The sequence below is a fragment of the Zalophus californianus genome, chromosome 1 (assembly GCF_009762305.2).
Source record: "Zalophus californianus isolate mZalCal1 chromosome 1, mZalCal1.pri.v2, whole genome shotgun sequence".
NCBI lineage: Eukaryota > Metazoa > Chordata > Mammalia > Carnivora > Otariidae > Zalophus > Zalophus californianus.
The window spans coordinates 204872347-204888864 of record NC_045595.1 but is presented as its reverse complement, the minus strand read 5'-3'; the positions used below and the strand labels follow the sequence as shown (position 1 = coordinate 204888864).

Genomic DNA, 16518 nt, shown 5'->3' with positions numbered 1-16518 from the left:
TTCTTTTCCCTGGCCCCAAGGTTGTCATGGCCTCTGAGAGTATGGGGTGGTGGTGGTTTTATAACCTCAAGGCAACAGGGACATCTCAGCATTCTTGGTGTGGTGATTTCTGCCTTCTCTCGACTCCTAGGCCATATCCCTTGTCTGCTGGCTGAGCCTCACACACTGGAAATGGTGGCCAACAGCTGTGGCCATATGGTCAGTCTCCTTGGCTTCATCAGAGTCCACCTGCTCCTGGTTATTGGCTTCCCCTTTGAGGTCTGACTCTGACTTCCCTGGGGGCCTTCCTCTCAGAGATCCCACCTTATCCCAGCCAGACCTTTGGCTCTTCTTGAGCCTCACCTTCACTATAGACAGGTAAACCAAGGACAGCTCAGGAAAGCTATAGCCTCAGGCCTTCCTGCCAAACTACCCAGCAGCACTGTGTTTGTGTGGATGAGCTGCCCCCCCCCCAACCATGGAAGCTGCAGAATCTTCCCAGAGACCCAAAGAGGGAACAGATGGAGTGACATCATCCTGGTGGCTCCTAGGAGGGAGAATTCAGGATGTGGCAATCAAATAGATCCTTGAAGGACAGGGGAGTGTCTTGGGGTGGGGACTCTGCCCTCTGAGTCTCTTTCCCTCCTCAGAGCACCTGACAGTGTTAACAAAGAGGAGGGGCTCAAGCCACCAACTCCTTGAGTTGACCGTGACAGATGAAAGCCTTGGGAAGTTGAAGGCAATAGCTCAGTGACTATTTACTTTTGAATTAGAGGAAACATTCAAATTGTCACCCAAGCCCATCTCCATCATTGACCAGGAACTCCCCTAACTTTTGCCCACAAAGTGACAAAGGTACAAAGTCTATATTTATTTCCCTTCCCTGCCAGTCTTGTAGGTCAGAAGAAGGAATATTCCCCTCCTTTTGGAAGCTATTTCTCCTGCCTGTGCTCATAATTCCTAACCCTTCATCTTCTTTAAGATCTAGACCTTAATCCCAGGAGCTCAAAGAGAGGATGCCCTTCTCAGATCTTCAGAGCAGTGGTTGACCAGTTGGTTTACTGCTGACTCCTAAAAGCAGAAACTGCTGAACCTTCCATTAGCTGCTTCTTCTGCCACTGCTTGATAAATGTGCTTATCCTGATCTGCCTGCCAGTGGACTACAAAATCAGAAACATTTAAGGTTCTGTGATGAGAAGGAGAAAGATCGAGCCTCCAGCCCAAGAGGCCTCTGTTGGAGCAGGACTGACAAAAGGGGCTTGAACAAGCAAGTAACGAGAATGCTCAAGAGGACACAGAGTCTAAGAAAAGGACTTATAGAAACCAGAAGAAAATTCTTTTTTATTTTAAAAACTTGGGAAATAAACTGAAAGAAGGATGATGACTGCTTATCGGTGACTTAAAGGTCTAGGGGATCAAGTAGAAGAAAAGCTCATAATATGAAAACATAAAAATTTGGAAAACAGGGGGAAACAGTAAGAGATTTAGAGGACAGAACAGGAGATATGACATTCAAATAATAGAAGTTCCAGAAGGAGAGAGAGAGAGTGAAGAACAGATGGAGGAGAAGTAATATTTAAACAAATAACAGAAGAAAATTTCCATGGTCTGATGTGAGATTTAACACTGTAGGTTGAAAGTCCCAAGTCCCAGACAGGGTTATTTTTTTAAAGGCACACACCTAAATATAACTTGGTGAAATCTTGGAATTCCAAGGACCAAAAAATATTGCTTACCAAGATGAGAGAGGATGAAGATACGAAGGGAGATACAACTTTTTCTTCCTATATCTTTGCATTGTTTCACTAGTAAAAATGAGTACTCGTTATGTTCAAATTGACAAAGAAAAATATTTTAATGGGTTTCTAATGATTCTTATTTTTCTATGGACCCTCTTGACCCAATGTCTCAAGACATGCATGACTTTGGACCCAATGCCTAATTGTCTTATTTTTCTGATTCTGCCTCTCACAACATCTGGCTTCTGGCCAGCTTGAGCTCCTTCAGACCAACAAGCGCTTCTCGCGCCTTTATTTTGAGCCTGGAACTGTGCTTGACATTGATATACAAAGATGAAGAAGCATGATTCCTACACTCAAGGAGCCTAAGTTGGGAGTGAGCCGAATTTGTTCATTGGGGGAGGCCTCTGGGCCTTTGCTCTTGGCTGATTATCAGAGTAAGTGGTGACGTATAAAAGTTCATGCCAATTTCTTCCATCAGCCTGCCTAGAACACCCCCTCCACTCCCTCCCACCAAAGGAAGGCAGCCAGACACTATCGTCCTGTGGTTTCCATGACAACCTCAGGATAACATTAGCTGTGACCCAGCTGGGGTTCTTCTGAGACAAGATGGGTGACTTGGTCTTCCCCCACCCGTCCCAGCTCCTTTTCCTTCTCCCTGCACCTACCTTCCACATCATCCTAGTCACGATGTATTTTGGGATTTCCTTATTTCAGGAACACATTCCACATTTGAAAGTGGACTCACCCCCTGGGTTTGCTTTCCAAAGGCCATGGAAAACAGTCCCCAAAGGCAGGTCACCTAAAGCAGTGTCACCCAGGAGGGACAAGGGACTTGTCGAGGTTAAGAACCAAAGAGAGTTGAAGAGGACACTCTCTGAATAGGAGGGCTCCACCCTTCTTCTCTGGTCAGGGGAGCGAGATGGAGATATAGAAAGCTTAAGGGAAGCTAGCAGGAGAAGCAGCAGGGAGGACTGTAGAGGTGGCCTCTATAGAAGAACCGTGGGGGGGCCACCACCCAGGAGACTGACCTGCAGTGCCAGGATCTGCCAGGGGCAGCTCAAGAGGGTTGCAAATGATACCCAGTGAGACAGGAACATCGCCATATTGGACAAAGTAGGGTTTCCAATCACCACACGTGGCTGTAGAGCTAATGCATTTGCATACCTGGGGGTACCTGGCTAGGTAAAGGGGTACAGCTTCCCAGGTGTTCAGTGACTCCAGGTAACACCAGATGCATCTTTAGCACAGTTAGGGAATAAATTCACACTCCCTGCTTGTTTGCCATCGCCCCTCCCCTCCTTGCCATTCCAAAGCCCACCTCTCTGACTCCTTCTCCACCTGTCCAGTCAGAAACTGGCCAAGGTCTGGGGGGTTTGGGACTCTTCCTCACCCCAAAGCGTCTTCTCAATCCCAGAGGCCTAAAAACAAGACCATGGTCACCCTCTTTCCTTCTCCCTGAGATACGCAGCTTAGCTGGAGCAAAGACCCCAGAGGCCCAAATGAGGAAATGTCAAGACATCCCAGGGCAGCTCAAGGCCACGTTGCCAACCCTGGCCAAGGTCCGAGCCAAAGGACATAAAGAAACAGGCTTTCCATAGAGAGTATCTTCAAGGATTTGCACTCCTGCCCAGTTGACAAAAGCCCCAAAGTGCTGGCCCAAGGAGGGAGTGCCAGCTTTATGTTTAGTCTGGCACTGATCTTTCAGGCCTGCAAGGATCAGCAAGCTGCGAGTGTGGATTTCAAGGCCCCTGAGTACCCATGTTTATCTTCAGGCTCAGGTCCAAAAGCTCAGAAATGTGTCTGTTTCAAAATAATAATTACAATAGTCTGTCTTCAGTAAGATGCAGACTTTGGAATCCATGTCAAAGTACAGTGGGACAAAACAGCCCAAGAGAACGTGATTTGGGTGCATGAAGGATGGAGTTTAATCTAAGAATTCTCAGAATTCACATGGGCCTCACACACCTCAACAAGAAAAGGATGTGAAGACATTATAATTGGAAGAGATAATTAGGGGAAAGACTGGAACATAATGTTTTTTTGTTTTTGTTTTTGTATTTTTTTTGTTTTTGGTTTTGTTTTTTTCAAAATTGGGTGTTTCAGCTGGTTCTGGTCATCAGACAATGGAAGGACCAGCATTTGGATATTCAATTACCTCCTGAAGCTGAGGACCAGTTGAATATATTTGGTTCCGGAAATGTCCCAATGAAGCAAGAGAAAAATGGAACAAAAGGCTTTCGCAGGGGCCAAGCCATTCTCACAGCTGCAGAAATGGAAGACGAATCCCAGAACACCCTCCACCCCGCCCCAAACCCAGCCCCCACATGGCCTTAGGGGAGTGCATGAGGCAGAGCCTCACCAGAGCTTGGCTCAGTACAGCACGAGCCCCCCAGGAAGACTCCCTCTGTTGGCCCACCCGATCCCTAGGACACACCATCTCTGTCTCCCTAAGAATGAGAAATACTGAAATAACCTCTCTGACTATTGGCACCCAGGCACCCTGGCACCCAGGCCCTCACCAATTGGCCTCCCTGCCTCCTTAGAGAAAAATGCCAACTTCCCAACCACACACTGACATTCCTGGCAGAAAGAGCCTTATTATTCCACCTGAACCAACGAGAAACAAAGCCAGTCCAGAAATTTGCCTATTGGGATTGCAAAGCTTTGAATGCCATCAGTCATGTGGAAAATGTTGAGCCGAGCCTGGCAGAGTCCTCCAAGGCCTTCATGCAAAAAACAAAAGGCTGCTGAGAGCGTTCAGGCCTGCGTGGAGGAGGGATCGCTAATCACAAAAGCAGGCCCTGGCCTCCTCCAATGGCCCTAATGAGGACCAGGTGACCACCGATGAATGCGACCACACTGCGTTTGCATTTGTCAAATCTGAGATTACTGCAAAGCCTGGAATGAATGAGCCTGCAAACAAGAAAATCTATCTGTTCGGGAGCTGGAAAGAATAGAATGTGGAAAAGGCGGGGGGTGTCATCAATTACTTGTGGTTCTCAGAGAGCCAAGAATTATGCTTGGAAGTACAACTTTTGAGCATCTGGAGAAGTCTTTGGTCAGCATCCTAAGTCTTCTGGATAATATCAAAATCATTCCGACCGTCCAAGCGAGGCCAGATGGAGGCAACATTGTGTAGTGTGCAAACTTGTCTTGGGCCCCTCTCTGCCCTCCCCCTGCTTCTTGCCCATCCTCCTGGGCGGGGGGGAGGTGAGCACATGCCCTCCATCACCATCACCACCACCACCACCACCACCAAGAACAGCTTAGGGTCTCACCTTCTCACCTGCCAAAATCTGCTCCTAAGAAAGGATCAGATACAACTACTCTTGCACTAATCACAGGATAAGTATTAATATATTTACATTGTAATGGGAGTAAATGCCTTCAGATAAAGGGTCACAATTCTCACTGGGCAAACTGAGGAATTAACTGAGAGCAGAGGAGGTGGGGGTCCCAGGGACAAAGCCAAGGAGGCTTTGGAGGAGGGAGGAGTGACACTCACCCAGCTCTGCCCTTCACTTCCTGTGGGGCCTTAGACACTGGCCTCTGTCTCCTGGTCTCAGTCGTCTCTCTAAAAGGAGAGGCGTGGCTGTGCTCACCTTGGCAGCACACACACTAACATCGGAATGACGCACACACACTGACATCGGAATGACGCACACACACTGACATCGGAATGACGCACACACACTGACATCGGAATGACGCACACACACTAACATCGGAATGATGCAGAGAAGACTAGCACGGTCCCCTGCCCAGGGAGGGACAGGACTTCAGGCACTTGAACGCTCCTTCGATCTTGACCAGTTCACGGTCAGCCAGCCAGCGGGAGCTTCTTGTGAGCCCCTGAGAAGTAGTGAGGCATGTTTATGGGATGGGGAGAGCCGAGAGGAGGTGCTACAGCACTCCTGTGGAACACTCCAGAAAGGTGGGCCATGACATCCGCTGGGCCCAGGAGACAGAGCACAAGGGGGGACGCTCACCCACGGGAGCATTTGGTGGTCCTACTGATGGTGTGATATGACTTGGGCTGGGGCTGCTCCCGTGTCCCCGGGGGAGCCCCTGACCCAGGGGTACCTGGATATTACTCCCCTGCAGGGGTTCCACTCACACCGCGGCTTAGACAAATGGCTCAGCTTTGCCAGGGTAAAGGATGCCCCCCGGAACTGTTCAAGACCATGGCCTTCCCTTTTCCTCCAAATCATTCCCAAGCAACATTATATGCGTCAGGAGTTCCACTGTCCCTGCAGACCCTGTCACCTTCGTCATACTTCTCCCTCTTCCCTCACAGCAAGAGCTCATATCCCTCGTCTTCCTCCCTCTCTGCCCATCACGCGGGATGGGCACCCCAAACCCCAAAGCGCGCCGTAAACCCTGCCGACTTGATTGGACTAGAAGTCCAGGCCACAGATGACCATTCCTAGTTATTCATAAATGTTGTGGGTTTTTTTTTTTTTTTTATTTTTATCTTTTTTTATGAGAGGTATTTGGGTGTCTGGGCAAGGGGTTTTTAAATAACTTTTTATAGCTAATGAAGACTTTTAAATATCCTTTAACACAAAAGGCCTTTTTGAAGTTGGGTCTGCAGAGCAGTGACACAATGGACACCCTGTTTATTGGCTACAAATTGTTTACTTTGCTACAAATTGAACGCAGAGAGAGGGCTTTTTGTGCTTAGCGTTGCGTACATGTCAGCCTGGAAAAGAATTCAAGTAACTTTAGCCCCATGCCACACACTCCACCTCAACTATGTGCTATGGAATGATGTTGTGTTTGGAGCAGCTTGCCATCGATCTGATTTGGCCCTGGAGTGGGGTGGGGGGTGGCCGGGTCTCTTATTACAACTGTATTTTAGGCCCTAGGGTGAAGAAAATGAATTCAGCAACTCGGTATCTTTGACCTGTAGAGAAGACTCAAGATTTCACTTGAGATGGAAGGGAGGGCTTGCAGGAAGGAGGGAGGGAGAGGGGCACTCTCTCCGCACAGGTTCTTCTGGGGAGATACTCCTCACCCTCTGACCTCCCCACACTTCCCTGCCCTCCAGGGTGTGACATGATTAAGAATAGATCTTCCCTGCTTATGGGGTGGAAGGGTCCGATAGACTCTACAATCATGCCAATGCCTTTGTCTCTGGTCCTTCACCCTCCCTGCTGTCTGCTTTGGGCAACATTGTGTCCTCCCCCCCAGATTCATGCACTGAAGCCCTAACTCCCAGTATCTCAGAATGTATTTGGCAAAGGGGCTTTTAAAAAGGCCATGAAGTCAAAATGCTGCCCTAATCCTATCTGACGGGTGTCCTCATAAGAAGAGGAAATTTGGACACACACAGAGATACCAGGGCGCACGTGCCCAAAGGAAGGTCCGTGTGGGGACACAGTGAGGGGATGGGCACCTACAAGCCAAGGACAGAGGTCTCAGAAGAAACCAACCATGCTGGCACCGTGATCTTGGACGTCTAGCCTCCAGAATGGTGTGAAATACATTTCTGATGTTTAAGCCACCCAGTCTCGGGTAGTTTGTATGGAGCCCTAGCAATTTAGTACACTGTCAAAAGGACAAAGACCCTGGAGCTGTCTCCAAGCTTTTGTTCCTCATCATAAATAGAAATATCTGTCTTGCAGGACTCTTGCAAGTGTTAGGTTTGCAGATGACAAGGCACCTGGAGACATTTGCCACATAATTGCGAATGTTAACATTGTTACTACTTTGAGAGACCAATCAGTGTTTATATGTCCTTCCTAGAATCTCTCTCTATTGATTTGATGATTTACTACAAAAGAATTTAGTGCTGTTGGCAACCCTGGAGATCTCATCCTTGTTGCGCATTTCCAGGGGGCCCAATCACGCTGTTTGTCGTCCCTACACCAATCCCCTCTTCATGACTTTACATCCTCACCAATTTCACAGAAAATCAGTATTTCACAGTAATCATCAGCAAGACAAAGGTTGGTTGAAGGTCTATATAAATTATATCCACAAAGCTATTCACCTTCATGTCAAACTCTAAGAAATAAGTCAGGTGTGATTTTTGCCCTGATATAATCTGTTTTCTGTCGCAAAGAATTTTTTTTTTTTTTTTTTTTTAAGTATTGGTGATTCTGCTCTCCTACGTGTGCTTTGTGACATGCTGGTGAGGCAAGTCTTGTACACTGAGCCCTCTGTGATGTAGTAGGGGGCTTCCGGGGACACTGTGGCCACACTTAATGACAGGTTACATCCTTCACCAACAGTCTTGGCTGTTGATCTACTTTGAGCTTGCTTGTCTTTGGAAACACTGGACTTTGACCACCTCTGAATTTAAACCTCCAATCTGATACATTAGACTCTCCCCCAGGGCTCTCCCATCCAACACTGGCGTGGATCCTGGCCGCACACCACTCCTCTCCCTTAATATCTCTAAATGAAAAGACCCTCTTAGCCCTCAGTGTCTGATGGCCACAGAGTCTCTGCCTGGCTTTTGGACTAATCTTTCTATAAACACTCCGGCCCTGCAAAGTTAGCTCACCGCAGGAGCTATTTGAGCTTTCTAAGCGAGATGGGCACAACAAAAAAATCGGTCAATGGTACCAGCAGAGATAAATGTACGGTATTATATTTAATTAATGTTTTTCAACGGTTAAGCTGCTCTCACTCCTGGCTGATAACTTCACCCTCAGGAGTGTAGAGAAGGCGATGGCCATGAAAAGAGAGTTGTCTTCTTCTATATTAGCCATAGTTGTCTTCGAGAACTACTGCCCTCCAGATCTGGTGCCTTTCCCTCCCTCCACACCAGCTCCTTTCTAACATTACAAAACCATCTTCTCCTGAGCCCCCTGCCTTCCCCAGCGGGCCATTTCTCACAGCCAGCATTCTTTTTTAAACACTTAATTTTTCAATTTGTATTGAGATATAATTGACATGTCACCTTGTAGAAGTTTGAGGTGTAGAGCACGCTTAATTGATACATTTATATATTGCAATATGATTACCACCAGAGCGTTAGCTAGTGCCTCTTTCGTGTCATATAGTGATCACTTCTCTCTGTGGTGAGAACAGTTAAGATCTCGTCTCTCAGCAACTTTGAACTTTACTATATAGTATTGCTGTAACTATATAATCTCTATGCTGTGCATTAGATTTCCGGGACTTTTTTTATCTGCCAGTGGCAAGTTCATACCCTGAAATAACATTTCCCAGTTCCCTCACCCCTGCCCCCCCAGCCCTTGGTAACCACCATTCTACTCTCTGTTTTTACGAGTTCTGCTGTTTTTCGATTCCGTATATAAGTGAGATCATACAGTTTACGTCTTTCTCTGTTGAATTCCACTTCGCAGAATGCCCTCAAGATCCAGCCATATCTCAAATGGCAAGATATCCTCCGTTCTCCTGGCTGGGTGACATCCCACTGTATGTGTCTGCCACGTCTTCGTGGCCAAGGTTCCTGATCACAGGGTTGTTACCCACCACCACACCTCATAGCCGTGCGCTTGTTCCTGAATGTCTGAAGCCTGATTGCCCCATCCTACCACTCACCAAAGGAAACTCTCAGTCCCAAGGCCAAAGGCTGAGCCCCCCGGGGCAAACCTCCCCACCCCCCACCCCCCGGGGGAAGGAAGCAGAAGCACCCGGCTACCAGCAGGAGGATGAGGGGCCAGGCCTGGCTGAGATGTTCAGCCTCGTGGGAAATTACAGAATCATGCGCAGTGAGCTTCCAGGCATCCACACCACAGCTGGAGACAAGCACCTGCCTGCCAGACGGGGTCGCTTCCTCTCCCTCTCGGTGACCCACAGCTTCTGCCACCCCGTATCAGCCCACCCCAATGTACCAGCCTACCCTCCATCTCCCACCTGCTCTCAGGCTGCCCCACCCCTCCCCTACACCTTTCCACACCCTTCAGAGACCTCAGAGCCCACTCTACACTGAGCGCCACTGAATACTTTGGCCAAGTAATTGCATATTATTCTGTCCTCACAGCAAACCTACACGTTAGGTACTGTTGCCACCCTCGTTCCCATTTCACAGGCAAGAAAACTGAGTCCCTGAGAGAGTCAACTATACTTGCCCAGGGGTCACTCTTTTTAAAAAGTAGCAGAGCTAGAACTCAGTCGCAAGAAGTCTGGCTCCGTGGGGCCTGTCCAGCCTCATGTCTGAGTCTGTTTCGCTCTTACTATCTGTGTCTGCTCAGCTGCATGGCCCTTGGGGAAAGAAGACTCCCCAATCCAAGGCAAAGTTGGACCAGAGGGGCGGTCCTCCTCCAGGGAGCTCTGAGCAGTCTGGAGAAGACCTTGACATTGGCGGCTGAGCCCTTACTCTCCCTCCTGAATTCTGTTCCATCCCTACTTCTGCCCTGCCCCCACCCACTTCAAACCAGCTCTGCTGCACCCACTTTTCCTGTTGAGTTGCCACCATGGGAGAGGAACCCAATTTTGTCCCCAAAATGCAGAAAAGAGGAGCAGTTATGTCACAGACGTCGAGTGGATTGCCCAGTTTCAATTCTGTCCCCACCACTTATTCGCTGTGTGGCTTGGGACAAGTTACTGAACCTCTCTGTCCCTGGGACTCCACGTCTGTAAAACGGGGATGATAATAGCACATCCTTCTCGAGGAGATTGTGAAGATGAAGCAGCATGGTATGAACACTGAATAAGCATTTGCTCTCACTGTTTGCACTAGCAGTCTTTAGGAAATATCCCTTCTTTTAGAGGTAATATTTTGGTGGGAGGCTCTTAAAGGGGGAAAACACTCAAAAGAGCTGAAGAAATACAGCACGCGCTGTAGAATTCCAGGCACCCTGGAAGGCCAAGGGTCCTTCCTTGCACGCCCCAAATCATATCACCCCCATGCCCTGACTATGCTCACAGCGCAAGTAATAGCCACCAAGCCGGTTTGCACTAAGGGGCCCATCGCCTCTCACCAACACTGACTCAAAGTTTGTGTTAGTTTGATATGTGCAGGGGAGGTGTCCGTGCTGCTAAAAAGAGCTCCATGAAAGACTCACCTCTGTAGTGGTGCAGTGGTGACCATTAACCCAGAAAGTCAATGAGGGAGGGGCAGGGCCCAGCCCCTGCTAGCTTGCTCGGCCTTGCATGAATTCTGTGGGGAGCAGGGCAGAGTGGGGATCAGGGCAGAGGGGGCTGTGTAGAGGGAGAGAGATCAGCTCTGGAGCTTCCCCTCCCCTTTCTTCTGCTGTGCACAGTTGGACCTGTTACTGGTCCCAATCACAACGCCTTGTTTATTGATTCCGTGGGCTCAGGACCAGAGCATGATGAATATCACTTTTCCACTGGGGCTAAAGTCACAGGGCCAAGAGACTGAGGCAGTCATCCAGAAAACAAAATTGTTTTTGTCTGAATGTGCCATTGGACATACCCTGTAAAACAGGCTTTTCAGGTGATTATGGAACTTAAGCAAAGCCAGGCTCTTGCTTGAATTATCCGCATAATTGCCCTTGTTCTCCAGGGTGTCCATGCAGATGGGACCTCGCAAACCTCCAGCTCATCTAAGGGAGCCTCTGAAGTCAGGCAATGATTGTAAGGATGCCAATTTAATAAAGGGAGAACTAGGCTCTGCTGAGCCTCCAGCTGTAGCAACAGCCTGGTGTTTAAGGACTTGTGTTTAAGGACTTCCTTTGGCAGAGGTTTGATGAATGTTTTTATTGCTGGTTGTCCACAATAATCCTGGAAGGTGTAGTTCCTGCCTTGAGGATCATCTTGGTCCCTGAACAAGCTTGTCATCTGGGATGTCTTTCTCTGCTGGACGATCCCCTGTTCCTCTCCTTCTGAGGGTGTCCACGGCGGGCGGTTCCTGAGGTCAGCCATCTGCACCGCAGTGACCAAACTGGCTGCTATCTTGCAGTCAGTGTACTTCCTCTGACACACCTTTCTGGTCCCTGCCTTTGGCTAGCTGGGCAGAGTTACCGGCCCCTGGGGCATCCAGACTATCCAAGCACATGACCACCCCCACCAAGGCAGCGGCCAGGACCCCAGCAGAAAACAAGTGGCCTGGCAAGATAAGATCATTCAAGGAGGGGATAATTACAAAGGTGTGGGCTGGCTGACCAGCACCTCAAGGGGTGGTGCAGGAATGCAGCGTTGGCGCTGGCTTGTCTCCTCCATCTACCTGACTGAACGAGGGAAGGAGTGGTCCCTAGAACATGGAACATGAGGGTCATGTGGAGCAGGCCACCTCGAGAAGAGCGATGAGGGACAAAGCCTGCCAAGACCATTTTACAGTGAGGGGCCAGGGAAGTCAGACCAGGTGCCACCCCACTGCCGGCCTCTGATCTTAGGTTGAGCACCCTGCTAGGAAACGCAACTGGAAGGCAGAGTCTCTTCCATCCCATCTATGAGCCCATATAGGTCAGGCCCTCAGGGCAGAGAGCAGGGGTGGAGGAGGGTGGAGGGTGAATGCAGCAAGGTGAAGAGAGGGATTTTGCAAACACAGAAATCAAAATTCCATTATAAAGGAACCCAGCTTGGAAGTTCAGAATTGAATTTCCTTGGGTGTTGTAACCACACCCTACATCCCAACAGGGGTCAGTTGGTATAGAACCTAAAACCTGCTGTCTTGATTAGGCTGAGAGGATCCTTTGACTTTGGTTCTGATAAGTTATCATCAACTTGGGAAGGTAGAGAAATTACTGTCTTGTATGGTTACTGAAATCTCAGGAACGGATCAAAATAAAAATAAGTAGAAAAATAATAAAGAAAGAGCTCCATGGTACTAGTACTTTTATCAGGCAAATTTGATTAAAGAAGTTTGTGATCAATGTTTAAATATCAGGGAATTTTTTCATTTGGGAATTCCTAAGTTTTACGTTATTGGTTAGGTAAGTGGTGTTTGGATTTTTAGGAGAACAATATTTAATAGGCTTATGAGATTAATAAATTGTGCACTAGATTAAGCACACATAGTATTGAGTGTTTCTCTTTATGCTCAAAGCCATTGGACGTTCACAAGGCCATTCTCATGTGACGATGGACCTCGCCACGTAAGGTCCAACCCAAGTTCCTTCATGTCTGTGACGCATTCATGGATTCTTCCAAGGATTTCTTATTTTCTCATTCTTTTGCTACTACACCCTCTTTTTGGTCTCTGATATTATTTGGTTCTTGCCCTGTTATGCTCATGAGAAGTAATTCCTCTTAAAGAAGAGTAGCGTCTTGCCCTGTTATTATTTGGAGTATGTATGACTTGACTCCCCAACTAGACTTGTAACCTCTGGGAAACAAGCCCTTCTCCAGGAGCAATCTTCATCATTTCTTTTCCTTTTTCCATTTCTCCAAGCCCAGGGCTAGACATATATTAGGTACTCACTACATGTGTGTTATGTGGTTATTTGTTTTTAGACATGTGTGGAATGATGCTATTGCACTAGAGATACCCCTGTAAAAAAATCAAAGTTTTTTTGTCAAAGAAGGAGTTAATATAGAGGACCCAGATATGGCCGGCTTGAGTATTCAGTAATGAGAATGTTTTATTGGTACTTCCATAACTTCCATAAAAATACTTTCTCAATTCTAGGGTGATTTCTGTATCCTTTCCCCACATCACCATCACCATCATGCACAAACACCCACTTGACACCATGGATTTTTTAGGTTCTGGGCCTCTCTAAAGGTGTAAGGCACAACTTCTTCTTTTGAGGAGGCTCAAACCTTGTTAACAGAATTCATCTATTAAGAAAATGTCTGATGAATATCTACTGTGTGTCCAGCACTGGGCTAGATCCTGGGAATACAGCCGTGAAAGAGGCAGAGTCCTTGCACCCTTAGAAGGTCATGATCTAGTCAGTATCTCACAAAATAATACCAAGCAGCCCATGTTTAGTGAGATGTGGGTGAAGATAAGTGCTCTAGGACTTGAGAAGGAAGCCATTGCGGACTGACAAAGTAGTTGGGAAAGTTCCACAAAAGAGGTGGCAGGGTGGTGGGGTAGCCCTACGCGGATCAAGAGCAGGTGGAGGCAGGAGATGTCCTCTTACTCTATGGGGGCGAACAAGGTAATAAGAGAGGTAGAAGTGGATTTCTGTTTTGGCCATGCTACATGGGAGGCGCCATCACCTCAAGAGAAGTGCTGAGAGTGAAACTCCTCAGAAGTGATAGGACCACACCAGAGCTGACTGAGAGCCGTCTTGGAAAGGATGTCAGGGAGTCAGGTCCCCATCAAGGGTTGGGAGAAGAGGACAACGTGATGTTAGAAGTAGTGGTTTTAGTACCGGACATTCCTTTATGCTCACCAGCTCCTTCTTCTATGCTGTAAACTGGAGCATCCCAAAGTGAGGATTTCAAAATCTGACCCAGCCAAGCTGGAGGTGGGTTGTGGAGCGGGATGGGAATGACAGAAATGTCCAAGAGCATGAGGAATCCATGAGCGAGACGCTACTCTTCGTTAAGAGGAATTACTTCTCATGAGCATTCCTGAAAGGGAGCAAGCCAAGGTGGGGGGGGGGGGTGCCTCCACGCCAAGCATGAGTACTAGAGAAGCCAAAGCTGGGTGGCATGTCACCAGGCAAATGGCCCAGTCACATGTTACGGTTTCCCTGCACCTGTGTCCGTGCTGAGAGTAGCTGGATATTTCCCATGTGTCCCAGAGTAGCACAGAAGTAACAGAGAGAGAGAGAGAGAGAGAGCCAATTCTGACAAGAGCTCGGGGGGGACCAGGAGGACACCGTGGTGACATACATTGCTGAGGACAGGGACCTGACAGGAATGACAGAAGCCCCAGGGTGTGCCAGTATGTGAGTGCCCGAGGATGATGAATGGTAACCGGATCCCCACCCCACCCCCACCCCTCCATTTCAGCATCAGAATCCCAGGGGAAGGAGTGAACAGGGCAGCGGAAGGATCTGAGATGACCCCGAGTTCACCAAATTTCAGTTTCCGCTACCTGGCAAAATGAGAGCTTGAAATAGAATGCAAAAGTCGTTATTTTGAAAATTAAAATAATGAACATCTCTGAGTTTGTGATCTGAGATCTGTGCCACATATTTAAGAACAAAAGGAAAAGTGGAGATACTGAAATAAACACCAGAAAGTGGGACAAAAACCAAAAGAGACAGGCGATGTCACAGAAGGCAGGGGAGGGAAGAGCGCCACCAACTGTGGGCAGCAGCGCGGAGCGCCTCAGGAACCAATGCCTGAAGAACCAGGGAGGAGCCCCAATTTCCCTAAGAGAAATGAGGGACGAGCTTTCAGGGCACAGAGGCCACACATAGGATGCTTCTCTCGACTTTACCAGCTGTCTCCGCATGCAGCAAGTCATGCAGCAAGTCATGCATCTCGACCTTGAGATAACGACGCATGCGCATGTGCTCTCCTTCAGGAAGGCTGGGCTCCTGCTCAGACCAGTTAGCCCTTATTTGAGCCTGATAACAAGTCTCATTGTGTGCAGGTTTGACCAGACTCTGAATGTATATTGAAAAGCCACCATGAAGAGGATTGGGTCTGGTTTTAAGGTCATAGAGAACTTTCTAGGCATCCTGACCTTTCATGACCAGGGTGAGCAGCTGCCTAAATACAATGCTTCACCATGGTAGGAGGCAAGGGGAGTCAGGTAAGCTTGGGACAACTGTTAACTCATTGATCCCACGCTGTGACCAGGATTGGTCACTGTGTTGCAGGCCAGTGACTATACTCGAGTCCAGTGTCAATGAGACTCCAGCTGTTTATCTGTGTAACTCTGAGCAAATCACTTACTTCTCTGGGTCTCACTTTCCTCCTATGTAAAAGAGCCATTCTATACTCTCAGAGATTTCCTCTGTTCTCCCCACCATTTTCAGTGTCTGGTCCTTGTCCATTGGCATATTATCGTTAAATGCAAAGTACTACAACTCTCGATTGGCCAAACCATAAGGACATGTTTTCCAGGTAGTGTGGATTTGGTGAAATGAGCACTCCTATACCCCAGTGGTGAGAATACAGTTCCAGAGGACAATTTGATGATAATATCAAAAGCCTTGAAAAAAACAACTGTACCCATGACTCAGCGATCCCATTTCTAGACATTTATCCAGCAAATAATCATTTGTGAAAAGATATGCAGGCAAGGACGGATGTTCATAACTAGGAAAAAAATTGGAAACAAATGTCAAACAAAAGGAGATGATTAGCTAGATTATAATACATTCACCCAATAGAGTACTAAGTATAAAATCATCCATAAAATTATACTGTAGGTGAATATTTAGTAACAGGAGGAAATGTGTATAGTATGACGCAGGACAGGGGGTTACCATAAGATCTGTCTTTGGAACATTATCTGTTCCGTTTATAAGAATAAAAAATAAAGAAGTGTATATTCTCTAGATGTGAGGGTAGAGGTGGTTTTGATTTTCTTCTTTGTGCTCCTCTGTGTTTCCTGAGTTTTCTGCAATGAATGTGAACTATATTTGTAATCAGGTTTTTAAATACATCTTTTATAGAAGGCATTTTTCACCTACCCCCTTTTCATGTTCTGATGCCAATTAATCTCTCAGAAATATGTCAGTAAGTCCTTCATCAACAAAGCGTCTTTGTCTCTGCTGGCTCTGAATCTTTTGGAGTGTGGTTTCTCTGGATGTTCGAGAAATTCAGGTGGGTTTTGGTCAGATGGTTGGGATGTTTTTGTAGAGAAAGGTGAGAGGAGCTGGAGGTGGTCCCATTTGATGGAAGGACAGAGTTGAAAGAGTTCAGTAGTAGCTCTTTGTCTTCTCTCCAACCAGTCATGCAAACGGCCTGCTGCCAAGTTCAGTGCAAGAAACTCCAGCTCTACAAACAGGGACCAGAGTGGGTGTCTGTCCATCAAGATTATGTAGCCAGTGATAGTTTGGTA

The 16518-nt window shown here is 47.5% G+C and overlaps 1 protein-coding gene across 1 annotated transcript in view; it reads right to left on the bottom strand.

Annotated features, from left to right (window-relative positions):
• Positions 1 to 10811, bottom strand: part of KCNE2 (potassium voltage-gated channel subfamily E regulatory subunit 2) — a 35266-nt gene extending 24455 nt beyond the window's left edge. Inside the window, exon 1 of the mRNA XM_027586701.1 lies at positions 10706 to 10811. The gene's annotated coding sequence lies outside the window, so the exon portion shown is untranslated. The remainder of the gene's footprint in view (positions 1 to 10705) is intronic.
• Between the last annotated feature and the right edge of the window lie 5707 nt (positions 10812 to 16518).